Here is a 19363-nt window from a genome sequence, read left to right as displayed (position 1 = left end):
TCGCATCAGAAAAAAAAACCCACAAAAACATTTCCCATTTTGCCTACCGCAAGGAAATCATAACATTCGAGAAGGTTACACCCACCGATGAAAACTGGCTCTAAATCTGGCTTCTCTCATCTTTTAGTTGCTAATGAGTTATAGGCTATTTCTATGGCTCTGTGGCATTTTATTAAAAAGCACTATTCAAAGAATCTTGTATACTGCCGCAGGTAAAGGAATTTTCTCTAGTTCCCTAAGACAAAGAGCTAACACCTACTAAATTGGAAAGATCTTAGTCAATTATTACTGACAGCTACTTAACATAACTCAGTCATGGCCTTCGGATTTCTTTTTCATGCACTTATTTTCATTTTCTACACTGCATTTTCTTCCCTAAACCATGCTATTTTTTCCTTTTACAATTTGTTTTTGCCCTGTTTGATTGTGGTGTTGGACTACTGACAATGCCATTTAAGTGATGGGGAGAGGGGGAGACTTAAATATTCCACCTGACGTGTGTTAGTGCTTAACGTGAATGCCCAACTGAATAGACCTTCCGGAGGTAGGAGGTGCTGTGAAGGCATCAGAGCTCCTGATAAATGGGGGCATTCACCAAAACTGCCTCTTCACAGATTCAGCACTTTAAATGTCAAGTTTCTGAAACTTAATTACAGAAACAAGCCAAGGAGCTTGAAATACTTGCCCAACGTGACTTGTGACCCAACGACCCAACTGGTGGGAAGCAGACTCAGGAGCAAAACCTACGGTTACATCATAGCGGACTAATGGACTTTGAATATCCCCTGGTCCAGTGGCTTTAGCAAGCTAGAAATATGAGGCTCAAAAGAAACCTCATTAAGGACAGACCCAGTCTGCGGTCACAGACTGGAAAGAGTACTGGAGTTGGAGCCAGGATGCTTGTGTAAAAATCTGGGTGACCTTTAGTGAGCCATTTAACCTTTTCAAATCCCAGCTTTCATGCAATGGCATCACGGCCTCTGCTCTCCGTGATCCTGCTGGGGCAATCCACCACGTGGGCCACTGCTGCTCTGGGAGCCAGCTAGGGCCATCCACCCCCGTGAGGGCAGGCACTACTCCAGTTCACTGTTGTGCCCCCTCGCTGAGGGCCAGCCACCTCCTTCTTTGTGTTGTTGTCCTTGAGCCTCTTCCCCTATCTCACAAGGGCTGCTCCAGACTCTCACCACTCCTGCTACATTTCTTCTCTCCTTCACCTCTCAACAGCCTCAGCCTCAGTTTATTCATAAACTCAGAAATAACCAGGAAACATTTGTGCAAATATTTAACCCCTAATTTACAAAGTTACCTTTTTTGCAAAAACTCTCCTCCATTGGCCTCTGTCCTGTTGTCTTGCTTGCCATGTCCTGGTGCCTTGCACCCTCGCTGGCGCCAATGATGCTGGTAAAGGATTGGAGGCTCAGAGCCCAAATCACCTGCCCAAAGTTATATAGGTACTCATGAAAGAGCTGGAACTCCACAGAGCTCTGTTCACTTCTGAAGTTCATGTCCCTAACCTCCCAGAAGGCTTCCTTTTAAAAGCAAGAGGGTTGCAGGAACCAGTTCTTTCTCCTGAAACAGACGTCCCTTCACATTGTATAAATTCACCTCACCAGCTTAAAATCCCTCCCAGGAGTGGCTCTTTCTGTTATCTTTGCATTAGGAATGGAGAAACATAAGATGTTAAAAAGCTTAACATTTCACAGAAGCTCAGAGAACTAATTGGAAAATCACCTGCTTGGCATCCACTCAAACTTTGTTCTAAGGGTAATTCCCCAGGTATCCAATGGCTTGGAGAACAGGACTTCAGAATCCTGCATTACTGCTCTCAATGTGGGTAGGTTAACCCAATGGCATTTCAGATCTGAGTTCCAAACAGCAAGCAAGTCAATGCCCTGACCTCTCTGCTCCAGGCAGTTTGCTACACTTGGGGCTACGCAATCCAGGGACATAATTGCGGTTGACTATGTGATGGAGGGGCAGGTGTGACGTAGGTCAGAGGCGGGGAGACAGAGTGGCTAACATGAAAAAGGGAGACTTTGCTACTTCAACAGTATTTCACAATGTGCTAGTTAATGATACCAAAAGGAGAAATAATTTCATCACTTGAAGCATTTTGGCCCTAATACCATGTGGATGTGTCTTAACAAAGTGTTAATTGGAGTTGTAAATAATTCAAAACATAAATCATCTCTGATTCAATGGTAATTTTAATTAATTAAAAAGAAGAAAAAAATGCTTTGATTACACAACTCACATTGAATATTGTTGGCTGCTGATGTAACCTTTACTGAAAACTCTCTCAAATCTTTTTTGGAATCTGGTAGAGTTTGTATTTGAAATAAACATGCTTTTGGATTTTTGTTATCTATGTGGAATAAGGGAGAATTTTGTATCCCATGAAAGAGTTGTTAAGACAATGTGTTAAAGGGGGGCATTTTCTTTTGTCTTTTCCTTGACAGCTTTTTAATGCTACAAGCAAGAAAAAAGAAAAAAAATCACCTGAGATGTATATTTCATGAGCCTTAGATTTGAATTTGTAATATATATTTTTAAACACATAATTTATAATAGCAAAGACTTAGAAGAAATGCCCACAAATGGATAAAATTTAATGGATCAATAAGAGGAAATACTATGACATAATTTTTAAAATCATTTTCTTAAATCATATGCTTTAGGATATATTTGGCTGCAAATAACAGGATTCACAACTATTAATATATTTATTTTGAATATAAAAAGAAATCTAGAAATAGGAAGTTCCTGGGTTGGTTAATTTAACAGCCCAAAAGTCTCTGGGTCAGCTTCTCTATGATTCTCTTGACTTTTCCCTCATGATCACAAAGTGGCTGCCACAGCTCTATCACATCCTCACATGTAACATCCAAGGCCAGGAAGGAAGTTATCACACACAGAAAAATCTTTCCCAGAAGCCCTCTGTCAAGCTTCCCCTTGTATTTCAATAGCCCAGAACTGAGTCTCATGCTTGCCCAAACATAAACACTGGGAAGAGAATGGAGTTACCATATTTGGTGTAGAACAGGGGTCAGCAAACTCCTGAAAAAGACCAACCAGCTAGTAAATATTTTAGTTAATATTTTGCAGGGCATGCAATCTCTGTCACATCTCAGCTCCGCTGTTGTAAAGAAAAGCAGCCACAGACACAGTAAAGCGGTAAGGTGGCTGTGTTCCAATAAAACTTTTATCTATGACGGGGTGCCTGGGTGGCTCAGTCGGTTAAGCGTCTACCTTCGGCTCAGGTCATGATCCTGGGGTCCTGGGATCGAGCCCCACGTCCTGCTCCCTGCTCAGTGGAGAGTCTGCTTCTCCCTCTCCCTCTGCCTGCCACTCCGCCTACTTATGCTCTCTCTCTCTCTGTCAAATAAATAAATAAAATCCTAAAAAAAAAACCTTTTATCTATGAGTGTTGAAATTTGAATTTTATATAATTTTTACCTGTCACAAAATATTTTAATTTTTATTTTTTCAGAATTTTAAAACTGTTAAAAAAAAAACAAACATTTTGTATGGCTCGTGGCCATACAAAAAGAAATGGGAGGCTAGCTCTGGCTAGCAGGTTGTGGTTTATCGACCCCTGGTTTTGACCAATGATGACTTATCCCATTGGGACTGTAGCAGAGGCCCACCTTTCCTGAGACATCACCACTGCAGACCTGGAGGGGGGATGTGGGAGAAGTAAGGTTTTGTTAGGTAATCAGGAATGTCCCCTACAGCATATTAAGCATATGGGAAAAGGCTTAGAGATATAATCATTTTTAAAAAGCAGATTATAGGGTGCCTGGGTGGCTTAGTCAGTTAAGCATCTGCCTTTGGCTCCATCCCCATGTTGGGCTTCCTGCTCAGCAGGGAGTCTGCTTCTCCCTCTCCCTCTGCCCCTCCACCTGCTTGCGCTCTCTCTCTCTCTCAAATAAATAAAATCCTTTAAAAATAAGTAAGTAGGGGGGCGGAGCAAGATGGCAGAGAAGTAGGAGACCTGGATTTCATCTGGTCTCAGGAATTCAGCTAGATAGAGATCAAACCATTCTGAACATCTACGAACTCAACAGGAGATTGAAGAAAAGAGTAGCAACAATTCTCTGAACAGAGAAGCGAACTCTTTCTGGAAGATAGGACGTGCGGAGAAGTGAATCCGAGGAGATATTTGGTAGGATAGACGGTGGGGGAGGGGGCCTCCGTCGGCTGCTTCTGGCAAGTGCTAGAGCCGCGGAGCACAAAATCGGAACTTTTAGAAGTCGGCTCCGCAGAGGGACGTCGCTGCAGTGGCTAAGCGGGGGGTGGAACCCTCGCGGGACAGTGTGGTCTCAGGACCCTCGGGGTCACAGAAAGACCAGGGGTGCCTGAGTGCAGCAGAGCTCCCAGGTGTCGGAGTAGGGAAGCCGGCTGCCGAGATGGAGCCGAGGCACGGGCTCTCAGCTCGGGGTGGCCATAAACTGTGATCCGCGGCCCAGTCGGGCCACTGCGCCTCCAGCAGGGACCCAACAAGTGACAGAGCCGGGGAGACTCCCCTCCCTCCCCCGGGAGGAGCGGCGCAGGAGCGCACCGCAGGGATCTGCTGGGTTTGGAGACTCCACACGGGGTCAGGTGCCAGAGATAGAAATGCTGGGTCACAGGCCGGGTGAGCACAGAGTGCGGCTGGTGACCGGGGAGACGGGAGTGACTGCTTTTCTCTGGGGGCGCACTGAGGAGCGGGGCCCTGAGTTCTTGGCTCCTCGGGAGCGGAGATTGGGAGGCCGCCATTTTCACTGTCGTCCTCCAAAGCAGTACGGAAAGCTTGCAGGGAACAAAAGCTCCTGAGAGCAAACCCGAGCAGCTTGCTTAGCCCGGACCGACAAGGGCGGGGCAATTCCTCGCCGGGAAAGACATTTGGGAACCACGGCAACAGGCCCCTCCCCCAGAAGATCAGCACATACAGCCAGCCAAGACCAAGTTTACCGATCAAGGAGAACGGGAGAACTCCAGCGCTAGGGGAATACTGCACATAGAATTCATGGCTTTTTTACCATGTTTCATTAGTCTTTCAAAGTTAATTTTTTTAACTTTTTTTTATTTTTGCCTTTTTCAACCAACATCGTATCAATCCCTTTTTTAAAAAACATTTTTTATTTTTCATCTTTAGAGTCATATTCTAATCCATATTCTATCCCTTCATAGTAGTTACCCTTATTTTTGGCAGATACATATATAAGTTGTTCTCTCTTTAAAATTTTGAGATACAGTTTCTTCTAACATATCAAAATATACACTAAATCTCTAGTGTATGGTTTTGTTCTAGTCTCCTGCCTGATCACATTCTCTCCCCCCCTTTTTTTTCTTTCTTTCTTTCCTTTTTTTTAATCCTCTTCTTTCTTTTTTCAAATATCTTATCAATTCCTTTTTTAAAATTTTTTATAATTTTCATCTTTACACTCATATTCCAACCCTTCATCATATCAACCCTTATAGTGTACATATATAAGTCTTTCTTTCATTAAAATTTTAGGAGGCACTTTCTTCCAACAGACTAAAATACACCCAAAATCTAGTGTGTGGCACTGATGTATGCACGAGCCTGATCATATTTGATCATATTCTGTTTTTTTGTTTTGTTTTGTTCTGTTTTTGTTTGTTTTTACCTTTTTCTCTTTCTTTTTTCTTTCTTTTTGCTTTCTTTCCCTTTCTTTTCCCCTGGTTTCAGGTCTTTTCTGCTTTGATTAGAATATATTATCTGGGGACGTTGTTAACCTGTTAGCATTTTGTTCTCTCATTCATCTATTCTCCTCTGGACAAAATGACAAGATGAAAAAAATAACCTCAACAAAAAGAACAAGAGGTAGTACCGTCTGCCAGGGACCTACTCAATATGGACATTAGTGTGATGTCAGGCCTAGAGTTCAGAATCATGATTTTAAAGATACTACCTGGGCTTGAAAAACGCATGGAAGTTATTAGAGAAACCCTTTCTAGAGAAATAAAAGAACAAATCTAACCAAGTCGAAATCAAAAAGGCTATTAATGAAGTGCAATAAAAAATGGGGGCACTAACTGCTGGAATAAATGAGGCAGAAGAGAGAATCAGTGATATAGAAGACCAAATGATGGAAAATAAAGAAGCTGAGAAAAAGAGAGATAAACAACTACTGGATCATGAGGGCAGAATTCGAGAGATAAACGATACGATAAGATAAAACATTAGAATAATTGGGATCCCAGAAGAAGAAGAAAGAGAGAGAGGGGCAGAGGTATATTGGAGCAAATTATAGCAGAGAACTTCCCTAATGTGGGGAAGGAAACAGGCATCAAAATCCAGGAGGCACAGAGAACCCCTCTCAAAATCAATAAAAATAGGTCAACACCCCAACATCTAATAGTAAAACTTACGAGTCTCAGAGACAAAGAGAAAATCCTGAAAGCAGCTCGGGAGAAGAGATATGTAACCTATAATGGTAGAAACATTAGATTGGCAACAGACCTATCCACAGAGACCTGGCAGGCCAGAAAGGACTGGCATGATATATTCAGAGCACTAAACGAGAAAAATATGCAGCCAAGAATACTATATCCAGCGAGGTTGTCATTGAAAATAGAAGGAGAGATAAAAATCTTCCAGGACAAACAAAAACTAAAGGAATTTGCAAACACAAAACCAGCCCTCCAAGAAATACTGAATACAGGTCCTCTAAGCAAAGAGAGAGCCTAAAAGCAGCATGGACCAGAAAGGAATACAGACAATATACAGTAACAGTCACTTTACAGGCAATACAATGGCACTAAATTCATATCTTTCAATAGTTACCCTGAATGTAAATGGGCTAAATGCCCCAATCAAAAGACACAGGCTATCAGATTGGATTAAAAAACAAGACCCATTGATATGCTGTCTGCAAAAGACTCATTTTAGACCCAAAGACATCCCCACATTGAAAGTGAAGGGGTGGAAAACCATTTACCATGCTAATGGACACCAAAAGAAAGCTGGGGTGGCAATCCTTATATCAGACAAATTAGATTTTAAAACAAAGACTGTAATAAGAGATGAGGAAGGACACTATATCCTACTTAAAGGGTCTATCCAACAAGAAGATCTAACAATTGTAAATACCTATGCCCCTAACATGGGAGCAGCCAAATTATATAAGGCAATTAATAACAAAAGCAAAGAAACACATTGACAACAATACAATAATAGTGGGGGACTTTAACACCCCCCTAACTGAAATGGACAGATCATCTAAGCAAAAGATCAACAAGGAAATAAACACTTTAAATGACACACTGCACCAAATGGACTTCACAGACATATTCAGAACACTCCATCCCAAAGCAACGGAATACACATTCTTCTCTAGTGCCCATGGAACATTCTCCAGAATAGATCACATCCTAGGTCACAAATCAGGTCTCAACCTGTACCAAAAGATTGGGATTATTCCCTGCATATTTTCAGACCACAATGCTTTGAAACTAGAACTCAGTCACAAGAGGAAAGTCGGAAAGAACTCAAATACATGGAGGCTAAAGAGCATCCTACTGAAGAATGAATGGGTCCACCAGGAAATTAAAGAAGAATTTAAAAAATTCATGGAAACCAATGAAAATGAAAACACAACTGTTCAAAATCTTTGGGATACAGCAAAGGCAGTCCTGAGAGGAAAGTATATAGCAATACAAGCCTTTCTCAAGAAACAAGAAAGGTCTCAAATACACAACCTAACCCTACACCTAAAGGAGCTAGAGAAAAAACAGCAAATAAAGCCCAAACCCAGCAGGAGAAGAGAAATAATAAAGATCAGAGCAGAAATCCATGAAATAGAAACCAAAAGAACAGTAGAACAGATCAGTGAAACTAGGAGCTGATTCTTTGAAAGAATTAACAAGATTGATAAACCCCTGGCCAGACTGATCAAAAAGAAAAGAGAAATGACCCAAATCAACAAAATCATGAATGAAAGAGGAGAGATCACAACCAACACTAAAGAAATACAATTACAAGAACATATTATGAGCAACTCTATGCCAGCAAATTAGATAACCTGGAAGAAATGGATGCATTCCTAGAGATGTAGCAACTACCAAAACTGAACCAGGAAGAAATAGAAAACCTGAACAGACCTATAACCACTAAGGAAATTGAAGCAGTCCTCAAAAATCTCCCAACAAACAAAAGCCCAGGGCCAGATGGCTTCCCAGGGGAATTCTACCAAACATTTAAAGAAGAATTAATACCTATTCTCCTGAAACTGTTCCACAAAATATAAATGGAAGGAAAACTTCCAAACTCATTTTATGAGGTCACCATTACGTTGATCCCCAAAACAGACAAAGACCCCAACAAAGAGGAGAATTACAGACCAATATTGTTGATGAACATGGATGCAAAAATTCTCACCAAAATACTAGCCAGTAGGATCCAACAGTACATTAAAAGGATTATTCACCACGACCAAGTGGGATTTATCCCTGGGCTGCAAGGTTGGTTCAACATCTGGAAATCAATCAACGTGATACAATATATTAACAAAAGAAAGAACAAGTATCATATGATCCTCTCAATAGATGCAGAGAAAGCATTTGACAAAGTACAGCATCCTTTCTTGATCAAAACTCTTCAGAGTATAGGGATAGAGGGTACATACCTCAATATCATAAAAGCCATCTAGGAAAAACCTACAGCCAATATCATTCTCAATGGGGAAAAGCTGAGAGCTTTTCCCCTAAGGTCAGGAACACGGCAGGGATGTCCACTCTCACCACTGCTATTCAACATAGTATTAGAAGTCCTAGCCACAGCAATCAGACAACAAAAAGAAATCAAAGGCATCCAAATCGGCAAAGAAGAAGTCAAACCCTCACTCTTTGTGGATGATATGATACTTTATGTGGAAAACCCTAAAGACTCCACCCCAAAACTGCTAGAACTCATACAGGAATTCAGTAAAGTGGCAGTATATAAAATCAATGCACAGAAATCAGTGGCATTCCTATACACCAACAACAAGACAGAAGAGAGAGAAATTAAGTAGTCAATCCCACTTACAATTGCACCCAAAACCATAAGATACCTAGGAATAAATCTAACCAAAGGGGCAAAGGATCTGTACTCAGAAAACTATAAAATACTCATGAAAGAAATTGAGGAAGACACAAAGAAATGGAAAAACGTTCCATGCTCATGGATTGGCAGAACAAACATTATGAAGATGTCAATGCTACCTAGAGCAATCTACACATTCAATGCAATCCCCATCAAAATACCATCCACTTTTTTCAAAGAAATGGAACAAATAATCTTAAAATTTGTATGGAACCAGAAAAGACCCCGAATAACCAGAGGAATGTTGAAAAAGAAAAGCAAAGCTGGCGGCATCACAATTCCGGACTTCCAGCTCTATTACAAAGCTGTCATCATCAAGACAGTACGCTGGCACAAAAACAGACACATAGATCAATGGAACAGAATAGAGAGCCCAGAAATGGACCCTCAACTCTATAGTCAACCAATCTTTGACAAAGCAGGAAAGAATGTCCAATGGAAAAAAAGTCTCTTCAACAAATGGTGTTGGGAAAATTGGACAGCCACATGCAGAAGAATGAAACTGGACCATTTCCTTACACCACACACAAAAATAGACTCCAAATGGTTGAAAGACCTAAACGTGAGACAGGAGTCCATCAAAATCCTAAAGGAGAACATAGGCAGCAACCTCTTCGACCTCAGCCGCAGCAACTTCTTCCTAGAAACATCGCCAAAGGCAAGGGAAGCAAGGGCAAAAATGAACTATTGGGATTTCATCAAGATAAAAAGCTTTTGCACAGCAAAAGAAATAGTCCACAAAACCAAAAGACAACCGACAGAATGGGAGAAGATATTTGCAAATGACATATCAGATAAAGGGCTAGTATCCAAAATCTATAAAGAACTTATCAAACTCAAAACCCAAAGAACAAATAATCCAATCAAGAAATGGGCAGAAGACATGAGCAGACGTTTTTCCAAAGAAGACATCCAAATGGCCAACAGACACATGAAAAAGTGCTCAACGTCGCTCGGCATCAGGGAAATCCAAATCAAAACCTCAATGAGATACCACCTCACACCAGTCAGAATGGCTAAAATTAACAAGTCAGGAAATGACAGATGTTGGCGGGGATGTGGAGAAAGGGGAACCCTCCTACACTGTTGGTGGGAATGCAAACTGGTGCAACCACTCTGGAAAACAGTATGGAGGTTCCTCAAACAGTTGAAAATAGAGCTACCATACAATCCAGCAATTGCACTACTGGGTATTTACCCCAAAAATACAAATGTAGGGATCCGAAGGGGTATGTGCACCCCAATATTTATAGCAGCAATGTCCACAATAGCCAAACTGTGGAAAGAGCCAAGATGTCCATCAACAGATGAATGGATACAGAAGAGGTGGTATATATACACAATGGAATATTACGCAGCCATCAAAAGGAATGAGATCCTGCCATTTGCAACAATGTGGATGGAACTGGAGGGTGTTATGCTGAGTGAAATAAGTCAATCAGAGAAAGACATGTATCATATGACCTCACTGATATGAGGAATTCTTAATCTCAGGAAACAAACTGAGGGTTGCTGGGGTGATGGGGGGTGGGAGGGAGGGGTTGGCTGGGTGATAGACATTGGGGAGGGTATATGCTATGGTGAGCGCTGTGAATTGTGAAAGACTGTTGAATCACAGATCTGTACCTCTGAAACAAATAATGCAATATATGTTAAGAAAAAAAAAGAAGATAGCAGGAGGGGAAGAATGAAGGGGGGGAAATCGGAGGGGGAGACGAACCATGAAAGATGATGGACTCTGAAAAAAAACTGAGGGTTCTAGAGGGGAGGGGGTGGGGGCATGGGTTAGCCTGGTGATGGGTATTAAGGAGGGCACGTTCTGCGTGGAGCACTGGGTATTATGCACAAACAATGAATCATGGAACACTATATTAAAAACTAATGATGTATGGTGATTAACATAACAATAAAAATTTAAAAAAATAAATAAGTAAAATAAAAAGCAGATTGCATGTCAATATGGACTGCAATTGGACAGTCCCAACCATTTCTGCCTGTTGAAATCCCCCTGCTATTTACCAAGACCTATATTAGACACAGGCACCTCAAAAGCCTTTTCATGATCCATAGTTCTCCTAAACATGTCTGTTCACTGCTTCCTATCAATAACAAACTTTCATTTAGCACTGTTCGGCTCTGCATTAACCCACACTAAATGTGGAAATACAGAAATGAAAGACACAATGGCTAGCCTCAGAGAAACTTCAGTCCAAGTAAAGTAGGAAGAAACAAATAACTAAAATTTGGTGAGGACCTGCAGCAAGAGGGATGTGGGTAGTGTGGCATCCCAGAGAAGGGAATGAATAAAGGACAGAAAAGCGAGTTTTAGCCCCCAGGGGCCCACATATCAGGGTGGGTTTTCTAAGACAAGTGGCCCTTTCTTATGAGGAGGAAAGCCTGAGAACTCTTAGTTGCAATCAGTAGAAGCCAGCTCTGGAGCACAAAAACAAAAGATTACAAGGATGCTGGGTGACTTTCGCATTCTCTGAATGAGGAGATGGAACACCCTGAAACACTTCTTGCAGTGGTCCCAAAGCCCACTGCAGAACTGTTGAGCCATGGAAACCATGCTGCAACTCCTTCAGAGCTTCTAGATGTTATAGTATTTACCACTGTCCCTTTCGTACCAGGGCCTCTGCATCGTAACTGCTGCTCTTTCAAAGCTGGGCACCTTTGTTACCAGCCTTGCCTGAGAAGTCCCTGCCACACCGTGTCCACTGCCTTGTATTGCTTATTTCCAAATTGATAAATCACATAGAGGCAGCTGATAGAAGGAGCCTGGGTCATGTACCTGTACCCCGATCTGCAGAGGGGGCTGGGAACATGAGATTTCTGGCTTGTCTTGAAGGAATCACTGGGTAGGAAACTCCCTAAATGTAGGCAGGGCTTTAAAACAACGCCAAGCAGCCAGAAAACACGACACATGTCCACTCCGGGCAGGCTGAGCATTCCCATCAGGGATGTTTACAAAACAAAATTCGACCAAGTGAATTTGATGATCTAATTGGCTTTATTAAGTAATTCATGAATTGGGCAGCATTCCATCTAGCAAGTAGAGGGAAGCTGAGAGGAGCTGTGCAAAATGGAAAGTTTTCAGAGGAAGGAGGATGGAACAAGACGTTATTTGCAAAAGAAGAGAAAGGATTGTTTCAGGCCAGGTCAGCTTCTTTTATAGGGAAAGAGAACAGCAGGGTTTATCATGGAGATAACTTCACTAGTGCTGATCAGGAAATTTCATATTGACTGTTAAAAGATCACATTCCTGGGATAAGTTGAAACTGTAATTAAGTCTGGGTTTGCTGTGGGGGGGCGGATCAAATGGTTCCAATTCGGGCTTTTTTTTAAACAGAGAAGACTGCATGTGCAAAGGTACAACTCATTTGGGGAACTGTAGCAGTCTGGCTCTGCAGGGGGCGAGGGGCGGTAATAAAGCAGGAGTGCTGGAGGATTCTGCTGGGTGGGTGGGAGGAGCCACCTGCTGAGCCCTCAGGGCCCCTGTCACAGAATCTACACTGTATATCCTGCTAAGGCACAAGAACTGTGACTTACTCCTCCCCTGGCCCCAGCTTTGCCCATGGTGGGTTTTAGGTGCTATCAAAATGAATCATTGTGAGGGGTGCCTGGGTAGCTCAGTCCGCTAAGTGTCAAACTCTTAATTTCAGCTCAGGTCATAATCTCAGGGTCATGAGATGGAGCCCTCCTTCTGGCTCTGTGCTCAGAGTCTGCTTGAGATTCTTTCCCTTGTCTACAGCCCCTCACCCACCCAACCCCCAACCCCACCACTCTGGTGCACAAGTGCTCTCTCTCTCAAATAAATAAACTCTTAAAAAAGAATGAGTCATCGCAATAAACTTGTTGGATTGCATTGTTGTCTTACAATTTATCAGTATGAACATTATAGGTATCTACAGTCTTCTTTCCCATAACTGTCTGCTTGAGATTCTCTTCCTCTCCCTCTGCCCCTCTGCCTCCCTCTAGTGGGTGCACATTCTCTCTTTCTAAAATAAATAAATAAAATCTTTTTTAAAAAATGAATCACTGAGGGCGATTGGGTGGCTCAGTTGGTTAAGCATCTGTCTTTGGCTCAGGTCATGATCTCGAGGTCCTGGGATCCAGCCCCACGCTGGGCTCCCTGCTCAGCGAGGCGTCTGCTTCTCCCTCTCCCTCTGCTCCGCCCACCTGCTCCTGTGCTCTCTTTCTCAAATAAATAAATAAAATCTTTAAAAAAAAATGAAGAGAAAATAGTATATTCCTCAAATATCATCATATTACTTTTATCTATTTTTTTTAAGTGATAAGAAGAACAGACAAGGGACACCTGGGTGGCTCAGTCATTAGGCGTCTGCCTTCGGCTCAGGTCATGATCTCGAGGCCCTGGGATCGAGCCCCACATTGGGCTCCCTGCTCAGCGAGGCGTCTGCTTCTCCCTCTCCCTCTGCCCCTCCCCCCTGCTCATGTGCTCTCTCTCTTTCTCAAATAAATAAATAAAATCTTTAAAAAAAAAGAATCATTGCAATAAATTTGTTGGATTGCATCATTGTCTTACAATTAACCGGTATGAACATTGTGGGTGTCTATGGTCTTCTTTCCCCACGACTGGGCCTATCTGCAACGGAGAGTTTTCTAAAGGCTAATTTGCTTTAGATATGAAAGTATTCAGTTACTAATTCTTAGAGCCACATCCCCATTCTTGGATGATGCTTCCCTTTAGATGCAAGATCAAAACCATTTTTGAAAATAGTTATAAAATATGGCTTGAGAGCCAGAATGAACAATAATCTGTCCAATGGTAAAACAAATAAAAGCATTACCAACTTTGCACATCTTTTACACTTACCAAATTCATCATAATAAGCATTACAAGCATTTTATAAATATTTTTTAAAATAGGAATTGTAAAGGCCAGTTCTCTTTGCCTTCTTTTTTCTTTTGTGCTTATTAGAAGCTGCAAAATCTATTTATAATTGGTCCTATTTTCTTAGAAGTGCAAACTTATCAGAAATACATGAATAAATTTTCTCCTTCAGGTTCTTTTCATTTCTTACGTTCACATCTGACACCAATCAGATATAGCCCTTCAAATTTTCAGAGTCAATGAGCACTTATTCAGCTTGAACAATTGCTCTTTGGGGGAGGGGGTACTTAATGTATAACTTCTCCATAAAATCAGGAGGAACAGTTCCTCCTTTGATCACTATGAAGCAGCAGGTCAGGTGACACAAACTGTGGCAGAACAGTTGTCTTGGCAACTATGATGCTAGACTAAACCCTACAGTTCTTAGATCTTTCTTCTTCTCTTATATATTTTGGTCACTGTGGTCAGTGGGAGATTTGAAGTTTATTCTCTTGGGGAGGATCCCTTTTAGTGAACCAAACAAGACAACCAAAAAAGGAAGTCTTTATATTGTACCCCCAGGGATGTGATGTAGACCGATCATTTAATATATGGTTTAAAATTGCACTTGTTGGGGTGCCTGGGTGGCTCGGTCATTAAGTGTCTGCCTTCAGCTCAGGTCATGATCCCAGGGTCCTGGGATCAAGCCCTGCATTGGGCTCCCTGCTTGGCGAGAAGCCTGCTTCTCCCTCTCCCACTCCCCCTGCTTGTGTCCCCGCTCTCACTGTGTCTCCCTCTGTCAAATAAATAAATAAAATCTTTTTTAAAACATTGCACTGGTTTTTATTTTTTAAGTTTTTTTTAAAAGTAGGATCCACACCCAGCGTGGAACCCAACACAGGGCTTGAACTCACAAACCTGAGATCAAGACCTGAGCTGAGATCAAGAGTTGGGCACTTAATCGACCGAGCCACCCACTTGTCCCTGTTAACAATTATATTTGTGATTTAACACCAGAAAGTGTAAGAGGAGGCTGATTCCTCTCATCCTAAACTGGCACTAAGACTCAAAGCTTAAGGGAAGTGGTGGTAAGCCCCATACATTCCAGACAGAGCTGCCACGAGTGGACAACCACACCTCCTTGTAGGGTTAAACAGGGATGGCACAGCCTGCTGCCTTCTCATCCATGAGCCCAGCCCTCCTTCTCCAGGCTCCACTGTCACAGAATGCAGTGGGAGAGAAACTGATTAGGTGGCAGGGACATGTTTGCATTAGACCTAGGCAGACTGTAAAAGGCAGGGAGAGTTCAGGGCTCTTATCAAGATGCCTATCCTCCCCTTCACAAAATCATCTGGTCACCAAAAGATTGAAGAGGGAGGGTGGGAGAAATAGGGGAAGGGGTTTGAGAGGTACAAACTTCCAGTTTTATAAAATAAATAAGTCACGGAGATGAAAAGTACAGCATAGGAAATATAGTCAATAATGTGGTAATAACGTTGTATGGTGACAGATGGTGACCACACTTAACCACGGTGAGTGTTGTGTGATGTATAACGTTGCCAAATCTCTATGTTGTATGCCTGGAACTAATATAACATTGTATGTCAACTACACTTCGATGATAAAAATTATTTTTTAAATTGAAGGGAATATGTTTGGCTCTCTCCCCAGCTGGCAAATTGTGAGCTGTCAAGAGTGCATCCTCCACAGTGCAGTAACTGTCCAAGCAGAGTCAAGCATGATAAGGGGGTCTGTGGAGGGCTTGGTGTGTGTCTTGGGGGCAGCCAGAGTACAGAGGTCTCAAGGATCTAAGGACTGAGGCGTATTTCTCATAGAGAGATTTCTGAAGGTGGAGAGGCTTATCCAGCTGGTTTGAAAGTACAGTGGCCTGGTGAAGGACATCAGGGCTCTCAGCCATTTCCATGGCTCCACATGAAGGAAAATATTGTTACAGGAAGGGGAGGAGCCTGGGGGCTGCCCAAGGAGCCAAAGGAGAGATCAATCACCTGAAAAGGGCCATGGGGGTAGGCTAACTGCAGCAGAAACCACTGCCCTTGTCTGAGGGGCACTCCACCATGAAGGGGGTCAAGGCAAACCTGCACACTATGCCCTAGAGAACCCCACAGCACAGTCTCTGAAGAGCCCTCATCTGTGCAGAGACGACCAGCATCAGATGCACCCAGAGCAAGGCCAGCGCCAAAGGCAAGCCTGCCTTTCCTATCCCCTTCCTTCCCCAGCTTTGAGGAGCTGAACTCAGAAGAGGAAAGGGAGGAGAGAAGGAGAGAAATTGGAGATGGAATTGATCAGATCGAATTATCCTAACCAAAGCATGAGAAAGTTCTAAGATTGGTGTGACCACTCTATTTTAAAATGCACGTCAGCCCCTACTGACTGTGCTGTACTTTTTAATTTTCTGTAGCATATCACAAGCTATGTAATTTACTTACGTATTACGTCTCTTATTTACTGTCTTTCTCTTTTCCCCTCACCTCTATCTTCATCCCAGTATGTAAACTCGGCAAGATCAAGGATCTTTGCTCTTAATTGATGTTTCCCTAGCATCTGGAATGATACTGTCCATTTTGGTAGCTCATCACTACATGTGGCTGCTTAACTTGAGCTTACAATGAAATAAAATAAATTCATTGCTTCAGTTGCCCTAGACACATTTAAGTACTTAATACCCACATGTGGCTAGTGGCTCCCATATGGGGCAGGACAGATATGGAACATTCCAATATCACTGAAAGTTTTTTGTTTCTTTGTTTGTTTTTAAGTAGGCTCCATGGAGCCCAAAATAGGGCTTGAATTCACAACCCTGAGATCAAGACCTGAGCTGAGATCGAGTCCGAAGGTTAACTGACTGAGCCATCCAGGCACCCCTCACTAAAAGTTTTATCAAAATTGCTGATCTAGAACAATAGCTTGCATGCTGTGGCACTCAGTAAATATTCATAAAATGAGTAATTGAGTGACCGAGTTGTTTTTAAGACAAGATAGTCTATTGGTTAAGAGAACAGGATCTAGAGGCAAATTGCTCTATTATTAGTAGTGTGTGAACTTGGGTAAATTACTTAATCTTTCTGCGCACCCATCACGAGACATTAGCCATTTATTAACATTTAAAAAGTGTTTTTAGAAAATTGATTATTTTGGAAAAATGCAGATACAGCCACAGAAAGGGTATACGAATAAAGGGATGCATCCGTTCTTTGGAAGGTCCAGTATATTTGAGGCAACATAGCCTAGAGATTATTGCAGGCTCTGGAGTCAGATGGCTTGAGGGGAAAATCCCAGCATCTATTTTTCTAGCTGGGTGATTAGAATAGTCTTCTGGGGTGAGAATGAGGGAAAGATATGTTTCTACCAACTGGTGCTCTGTGTACCATCCCCATCCCCACTACCCCCAATGCCCAGGTGATCTCACCAATGAAGACTTCCATATGCCACATTCTAACCCTCTCTTAATAATAGGATTCTTTGCCCTCTGTGTGCAAAATACTAAAACACGGCATGCAGCCAATCCCCAAATGAATATCCATCATTCAATGCAGTTAGTCAACAATCTCCTTTCCAAGCTTTGTGCTAAACATTGGGAATTTGGAGATGAAATGCAAAGCCTCGTCTCCCAAATAGCTGGGACTGCAGCAAGGGAAGGAGTTCACTGAGTATTGCAGAGGCATGTTTGGGATGCTGCGGAACAGAAGGGAAAGGGCACGGGACCAAGCCCAAGGAACCAGGAAGGGCATCTAGAGGAGATAATGGCTGAGTCTTGAAGTATGAGAAGGAGTTGTGAGTGGGAGTTAGAAAGGAGGAAACAAACCGTGCAATTGCACAAGAAGAAAGGAGAAAGAAGCTTGACAGTCTAGGAGCCCCCAGAGTTCAGTGCAGGAGAGAAGATGAGTGTAATAGGAGAAGAGGCTAGCAAGGAGCCGGGCTGGAGGCCTCCAGAGTCCCACAGGACCTGCTAAGAGGGTTGAGTTCATTCAGAGGGTGATAGGGAGCTGGTGAGTAGGCGTTCTTTGTGATATGAATGTGGACAGGTGGAGAGGTAGCACAGAGAGGAGGTTGAAAGCGTGGACTCTAGAGCCAGACTGTCCTGTCCTTGAAGACCGGCTCTACCATTTGATGGCTTTGTGATGGTGGACTTCTTTAAGCCCCAAATTCCTCATCTTAAAAAGGGGAGAATAATCCTGCCTGTGTCATGGAATTTTGTGTCGGTAAGATGAGGTAACATATATAAAGCACTCATTATAGACCCTGACATATGGTAAGTGGTCAATAAGTGCTAACAATTGTTATTATAGATCACTGGAATAAGTAGTAATTCAGTTTCTTGTTTGCCTTATTTTTATAGTAAATACTAATTGAATGAATTAACTTCGTCACAGTGATGGAATTTAAAATGTTATCTGTGTACCCTAATAAAAATATAAACTTTTTTTTAAGATTTTATTTATTTATTTGACAGAGAGAGACACAGCGAGGGAGGGAACGCAAGCAGGGGGAGTGGGAGAGGGAGAAGCAGGGCTCCCATGGAGCAGGGAGCCCGATGAGGGGCTCAATCTCAGGACCCTGGGATCATGACCTGAGGCGAAGGCAGATGCTTAACGACTGAGCCACCCAGGCACCCCTAAACATTTTATTCACTTAACAAAAATTGACCATGAATGATGTGCTAGGCAGTTTTAGACTCTGAGAATAAAGCAGTGAACAAGACTGACCAAGGTCCCTGTTCTCAGACAGCTTGTATTCTAGTGGGGGAGGCCAACAATAAATAAGTAAACAAAAGGGTTGACAAGATCTGTAAGCTCCAGGAGGCAGGGAGCTTATCTGTTTGTACCCTGATATAGCCCAAGTGCATGAGACAGTGCCTACTGTAGGCACTCAGCGAATGTGTTGAGTGGTTGAAAGGAGATCATTTCAGACGGTGATGTGTGCTAGCAAGGCAAAGAAACTGGGCAACACGATGGAGGGAGAAGTTTGGCTTTACCAGTTGTGGCATGGCTAAGAAGGTGGCTGTTGAGCTAAGTTAGAAAGAGGTGAGGGAGGCAATCACGGGACGATCTTTGAGAAGAATAGTCCAAGAAAGAGGGTATTGTATGCCAAAGCTGAAAGTCCAAGAGCAAAGCAGGGTTGTGTTTGTGAAGAACAGAAAGCAGACCCGAGTGGCTGGAACTACAGTGAGCAATGGGAAGGGAGGTCAGGGGAGGAGGTGGGAGCCTCAGGCAAGCTCTGGGCATGTAGGGCATTTAGGTCCATTTCCTTGCCCTGCACAGAACCCGCCTGGGAAGTTTTTCTATTCCTCGGCTCAGAATGTCTATAGAGTGGATTGCTTTGTTTGTCGGCTGCCCTTGCTCTTGTATAATAGTATTACCTTTCCAGGCTGGGGACCTGGAGACAGACTGGATTCCTCTCTCCAGTTGCCAGGACTCTGC

This window comes from Eumetopias jubatus, unplaced genomic scaffold (assembly GCF_037043125.1).
Source record: "Eumetopias jubatus isolate StellerSeaLion01/CBP00866 unplaced genomic scaffold, mEumJub1_p1.0 scaffold_3, whole genome shotgun sequence".
Taxonomy (NCBI): domain Eukaryota; kingdom Metazoa; phylum Chordata; class Mammalia; order Carnivora; family Otariidae; genus Eumetopias; species Eumetopias jubatus.
The sequence above is the reverse complement of the archived record's forward strand: the minus strand, read 5'-3'. Positions refer to the sequence as shown.